Source organism: Eleutherodactylus coqui, chromosome 1, assembly GCF_035609145.1.
Source record: "Eleutherodactylus coqui strain aEleCoq1 chromosome 1, aEleCoq1.hap1, whole genome shotgun sequence".
Taxonomy (NCBI): Eukaryota; Metazoa; Chordata; class Amphibia; order Anura; family Eleutherodactylidae; genus Eleutherodactylus; species Eleutherodactylus coqui.
Genome location: NC_089837.1, coordinates 151145145 through 151152258, shown reverse-complemented (window position 1 = coordinate 151152258; position 7114 = coordinate 151145145).

Here is a 7114-nt window from a genome sequence, read left to right as displayed (position 1 = left end):
TTACGTTTTCACTTTCTGGAGATATCTTGTATCAGACAGCCACATTTACCTACATGTATGAATTAGCTCATTTGACCAAGTATGTTAATAGGAACATTTTGTGTGTTTATTACCATACAAAAATAGCATTATATCTTTCTACAATGAAATACTTATAACTGCGCACTTGCAGTTACTAACTGCCGCTCTGGTCACCTCTGAGGCCGCGTTCACACAGCATTATTTAATACACTGTGTGATTATGTCAGTGGGTTCCATCACAGGTGCAGAAGACGGACGGCATTGTGACGGAACCCCAAACTGGAACTATTCAGTGTCATTAATGAAATGGATATCACCAGGGGCGTAGCTAGAGGCTCATGGGCCCGGGTGCAAAAGTTTATCTTCGGGCCCCCAACTTCTCTTAACCCATTAAAGCAGAGGTGTAACTTGAAACTCCTGGGCCCCAGTGCAAAACCTGTAACAGGGCCCAAACTATAATGCTTCATATTCATAGTACTGGGCTCCCTATATGGAGAAGAGAAGCCTTATGGGTCCCCTAAGATTCCTGGGCCCGGGTGCAACCGCATCCCCTATAGTTATGGCAGTGTGAGAACAGGACCAAACTTACTACTTAGATATGGTACCATATTCACTGTATTGACCCTTTAAAAATTAACCGTTATTATTAATAACTTTAAAATAATGTGCCTCCAAACAGCGTATAGGATAAAGGACATCCACAAAACAAAAATTAGAACAAAAAAGATACTGATCAACCACTCTAAACTGGCCGGGCAGAAAAGGAATCCATATAAGCCGGACACCTTAAGAAGTGATCCACTATTAGAGTCTAAGACCCAAGGTGATGGTATTTATCCACTTATATAGATAAAAGAGTGGATGGAATGTCTAGGATTCTAGAGTGTAGACAATAATAGTGACTGATTGTGAAAGCTTCAGTGCATAAACCACTATAAGTTGGTTGGCCAGAAGAAAGAATGGTTTTCGTACAAAGCAGAAACAATGGGGAGTAATACACCCCTAAGGACAGAGGTCCTGTAATGATAATGCAGGGCCCCCTTAATGGCGTGGTTGGAGTGTCTCTCCCTGATGATTAAGAACAGCAAGTGTGGCTGATTAAATTTTAATTGATTTTACGCTTAGATTTGAATTCGGTTCGACGCATTTCAGTCATGCAAGTGACTCATCAGGAACCCGTATAAATTGATTTTGTTTTTTTATCATGGTTTGGACATCCATGAAGATAATTAGATACTTCTGAGTGGACTCAGAAGCGAAGCCTGCTCTAAACACGGCCGATGTTGGCTGTCTTTAACAGCTGACACTTGGTTACAACAGCTGCGATCAGCGTTCATGCCGATTGCAGCTATTAACACTTTAAAAAAAAAAAGAAGCAAAACCACATGAAAAAGTTGTAAAATATACAGGATATTACCAGTAAAAAAGCAAACAAACCTTTACCCATATTTATAAGAAAAATATTCAAACAAAAAAAGCTCCAAAACTTATTTGGTATCACCACATCTGTAAAAGTCCAATCTATCACATTAATAATCCCACAGAGTGAATGTTGTCAGAGAAAAAATACAAAACACCATAAGGCCTTAGTCAGACGGGCGTTTTTAGCCGCGATTTGCGCATGCGCATGCGTCCGGCGATTTTTTAAAACCATTGCTTTGCAATGGTATCGGACACATGAGCGCTTTTTATGCGCTCGTCCGATAAATTATAGAACAGAAATCGCAGATCGCACCTATCTGCGATCTGCGATTCCTGTTCTCTTCTCTATATGCGCTCAATGGGGCTGGCGGCAGCAGCGCGGACCCCATTGAGAACATATAGAAGACAAATCATTCTTCTCTGCCACAGCTGTAACAGCTGTGGCAGAGAAGAACGATGTTTGCCCATTGAATTCAATGGAGCCGGCAATACAGCCGCTCCATTGAAAGCAATGGGCTGCCGGCGTGCGCGGGGTGAATTGTCGGGAAGGGCTTAAATATATAAGCCCTTCCCTGCAATTCATCCTAAAATGTGTTAAAATAAAAACAAATTGTATACTCACCTTTCCGCTGCAGCCGGAGTCCAGCCGCGGCCGCTGTCAGTTCTCCTGAACTGCTTCTCGGCACTATTTAGCCGGCGGGGCTTTAAAATCCCCACCTGCTGAATAGTCTGCCTCTGATTGGTCACAGCCCTGACCAATCAGAGGCAGGTTTCACTCACACACCCATTCATGAATTCATGAATGGGTGAGTGACTGCTGCCTCTCAGCGCTGAGCCAATCAGGGGTAGGTCTGACTCACATCCATTCATGAATTCATGAATGGGTGTGAGTGAGACATGCCTCTGATTGGCTCAGTGCTGAGCCAATCAGGGGGCAGGTCTGACTCACACCCCCTTCACACCCACTGCAGGACGGCCGCGCGGAGCTCCGGCTGCCGGGAGAAAGTAAGTATATATATTTTTTTTATTTTTACACATTTTAGGATGAATTGCAGGGAAGGGCTTATATATTTAAGCCCTTCCCGACAATTCATCCCGGGCTCGCCCGCAGCGCATTGCTTTAAATGGAGCCGGCTCTATTGCTGTCTCCATTGAATGCAATGCGCTGGACAGCTCCGGCCCGATTCTAATGAAACGCGGCTAGGAGCAGATTTTCGGGCGATTTGCGGGCGACTTGCGCGCACTGGTCACGCAATTTGCGGATGCGCATCCGTCATGCGATCCGCAAATCGCGTGAAAAAACGCCCGTGTGACTAAGGCCTAATTGTGCTTTTTCTCCCGTTTCCTAGAAAAAATGTAATAAAATGCAATCATAAATTCATATGTACTCCAAAATAGGACCAATAGAGACCACAAGTTGTCTTGCAAAAAGCGGGCTTCACACAACCCCATCAACGAAAAGATAAAAAAGTTATGGCGGTGATAAGAAATCAGTGGGTTCTACTCTCTTGTTTTGCGCGCGCATACACTAGTCTGAAGCCGTCCTAATATGTAGTAAATCTGCGTGTAACACTTATGGATTTTGTCTCTGATTCCTACTGTGGAACAGCAGCAAAATTCACAGCAGATATTACACTGATGTGTGGACATACCGTTAGGCCGGGCTCACAGGAGCGTGTCGGTATAGCAAAACATGCGCACGGAATACGCTGTACCAATCTCCCGTCGGCAGCCATGTTCCCACTCACTTGAATTGTGTGACATATGCATGCAAGGAAAATCGTAGCATGTTCTGTTGTGGCATGCATCAGGCCTCCCTCACACAGGCGATCTTTACGGGGATTAGCACGGTGCCAGTAGTGCGATTTTCAAGTGGTGTCTGTTCTATTTTTGCCATTTGGTGCACCTCATCAATGATGAGATATGCTAAACTCTGCTGTCGTCCGGAGCTCCGTGCGAATGAAAGTGAAAGTAAAATTGCGGCATAGCGTGTGATTTAAATTGTGGCACTTACCGCAATGCATATGTGAGGGAGGCCTTATACAAGCATACACGCCAAGATAGTACATGGCGATGCGTGGCACACAGACAGTACACAATGTCATTGCATACTGATTCTGTGCCACGCGTGTATATCTCACAGCCTGCATGCTGCGAGATACAGTCAGGTGGCCCAGCTATAGGAAGAGTTCTGACACAGTTTTTCACTACACTATGGGATTCCATTCGAGGGTTCCATTGTAGGTGCTGTGATGAAACTCCCAAATGGAAACAAGTGGAACCTTTTGCTGTCATTAGTGAAACTAATAGAATATTAGAATAGTCAACTACGGTTCCATTAGTTACTAGAGATGAGCGAGCATACTCGCTAAGGCCAATTGCTCGATCGAGCATTGCCCTTAGCGAGTACCTGCCCGCTCGGAAGAAAAGGTTCGACTGCCGGTGGCGGGGGAGAGCGGGGAGAAACGGAGGGGAGATCTCTCTCTCCCCCTGCTCCCCCCCGCTGCTCACTGCCGCAACTCACCTGTCACCCGCGCCGGCAGCCGAACCTTTTCTTCCGAGCGGGCAGGAACTCGCTAAGCACAATGCTCGATCGAGCAATTGCCCTTAGCGAGTATGCTCGCTCATCTCTATTAGTTACCATTCGGGAGTTCCGTCACAATACCGGAGCTGAGTAGATTAATACATAGTTTTATGGGAAAAGATTCAGTATTTCTTGTATTTTATTCATTTCATTCTCCACTCCTTCTGGGCTTGGAGGTCCACTCTGCCAACCCCAATTGATTTCCACTCGTGTAGAGGAAAAAGCATTTTGCCATGCTATGGGTGGTATTTGCTGCGGAATCCGGAGGCAGACACCCACTCTGGATTCCGCAATGCAAATCCGCCCGGGTGTAGGCGGCCTCAAGCAGTGTTCATTGGCTCATTGGGCCATAAAACTGAACATGATAGGCATGCGTTGGATGATCAGAAGGCTGGTGGCTTCAGCTTATACATAACATTAAAAAGAGAGAGAGTGCAAATAAATTTGTAGCGGCACTAATTACTGGGGACTAGTTGTGCATATAACACCATTCCATATTAGAGAGTAGGAAACATTTATGCCAGTCTGGAAAGAAAAAAGGATGCTGTGTTGGTGAATCTGAAATTCCATGTCATTTAACCCATTTACTTAGATTTTGTATCTCAGAAAACCACGTCATATAGCTTGACAACAAAGCTCTACATTTTGCAAAGTGAGGTTCTTATCTTCATTCTGCAAACATCATCAAGTGTAGCAGCTAGTAAGTTAACATACTTGCAGACTCATATTTTTGAGTATTTTTTCACTGGAGAAAAACCCTTTTAAAGAACAGTTCCTCTAGTTTAGGCTGCATGCACATGGACAGATTTACATTGGAATACGGGGCCGGCGTCCACCCCTCGATTCCGCAGCAAATACCTGCTCTATACTATGCCATGCCAAAGCGCTTTTTACTGTGCATGAGCGGAAATTAATTGCGATTTTTTTTTTTTCCGCTTGCGCGGGGGGGTGAATCACAGCATGTTTTAGTGGGGGTTATGCAAGGGCAGCTTCCATTGAAGTCAATGGAAGCCATCCTTGCCGTGAGCCTTCCACATCATCACCTAACAACGGCGCGGGAGAATCTGTATTGCGCATGTTGACGGCTCGATGGCCGGAACATCCGCAGTACAGAAGGTCATCTGCACTGATAGGTACGCAGGGTCAGCAGCCAGGCACAGGGTTGGATTCTGTTGCTGGATCCCACAGCCAGAATCTGACCTGTTCGTGTTCAGCCAGCCTAAAGGCCCATTTACACCAGCAGATGATCGCTCAAAGATCGCTTCAAGGACAGTTTGAGTGACAGCTACTTAAGTACCAATTAGGTGTGCAAATGAAGCCTTCACTGAATGCGGTTATTAACCCGAGGGCTATTATTTGCACTCAGATCTTTTGTTCTCTGCGGGGAAACAATGCTATCAGCACTCCTCGTGAAGAACTTCTTATAAGAGTGATTGACGATTTTTATGAGGTTGGACTGAATTTAACGATCAGCTAGCAGTGCCCGAAAAGCGGATGATGGGCGCACATTTATACGCACCAATTATCGCTAAAAAGATCGTCGATTAGCGTTTGTTTTTTTTTTGCTTTTAAGCAATCATCGGCTGGTGTAAATGGGCCTTTAGTCAGGTATGAGGTATGGATTCTTTCATCATGCAAAAAGTGTAGGCAGGTGTGAAGAAAATGCTTACAAAGTAAACGTCCATTTACACCAGCCGATGATCCCTAAAAAAAATCGCTAAAAGGCGATCGTTTTAGCGATAATCGTTGCGTCTAAATGTGCACCCATCGTACACTTTTCGTGCACTGCTAGCTGATTGACAAATTCAGTCCAAACTAATAATCGTTGTTCAGCCTTATCAGAAGTTCTCCACGGGGGGGGGGGGGGGGGGGGGTGCTGATAGCATTGTTTCCCCAGGGAGAACAAAGGATCTGAATGCAGATAATAGCCCTGGGGCTATTAACTGCATTCAGCTAAGGCTTCACTTGCACGCTTAATTGTTCTTAACTAGGTGAGTAGCTACTTAATAGTTTATGCAAAATGATCGCTCAAAGCTGTCACTCAAACTGTCATTTGAGTGATCTTTGACTGATCATCTGCTGGTGTAAATGGGCCTTAAGAATGCTATCTAAAACAGAAGTGTAGTTTTGTCAATCAACAAAATGCACACCTAATTGCTCTTAACTAGGTGAGTAGCTACTTAATAGTTTATACAAAATGATCGCTCGGAGCTGTCACTCAAAACTGTCATCTGCTGGTGTAAATGGGCCCTAAGAATGCTATCTAAAACAGAAGTGTAGTTTTGTCAATCAACAAAATGCAAAGTGAATGAGCAAAAGAGAAATATTTAAATCAATATTTAGTGTAACTGCCCTTTGCGTTCAAAACAGCATTAATTCTTCTAGGTACAGTTGCACACAGGTTTTGAAGGAACTCAGCAAGGAGGTTCTAGAGGTTATTCCAAATATCTTAGAGAACTAACCCCAGATGTTCTTATCTGCTTCTTACCCACTCTTGCTGACAACTTTATTTTCCAAAAGGCAGAAGAAAACAAGGGGATCTGCTATCTTGGACCTAATTCTTACCAACAGGGAGGAAATGGTTGAGCAAGTAAGGGTAGCTGGGACCTTAGGAGGCAGTGATCATGCTATCCTTGAATTTTGGATTAAAAGGGGAGGAAGACCTGAAAAAACTCAGACCTTGAGGTTGGACTTCAGAAAGGCAGATTTTAATGAACTGAGAAAAACGGTAGGGAGAATCCAATGACTGGATGTTCTTAAGGACAGAAATATCCAAGAAAGTAGATGTAACATCAACTGATCTACCCTGTGCTATTGGGGGAATAAAAGAATGCAGGCTATTTATAAGCAGAGAGATGGTAAGGAAACACTTAGCTAACTTAAATGAATTCAAGTCTTAAGGTCCAGATGAATTACATCCTAGGATACTAAAGGGAGCAGCAGACGTTTGCTGTTACTCACCGTAATTTTTGAAAAATTTTTGAAGATTGGAAAAGGGCAAATGTTCCTATCTTCAAAAAAGGGAAGAAGGTGGATCCAGGAAACTACAGGCCTGTGAGCCTGACTTCTATACCGGGAAAGATCTTT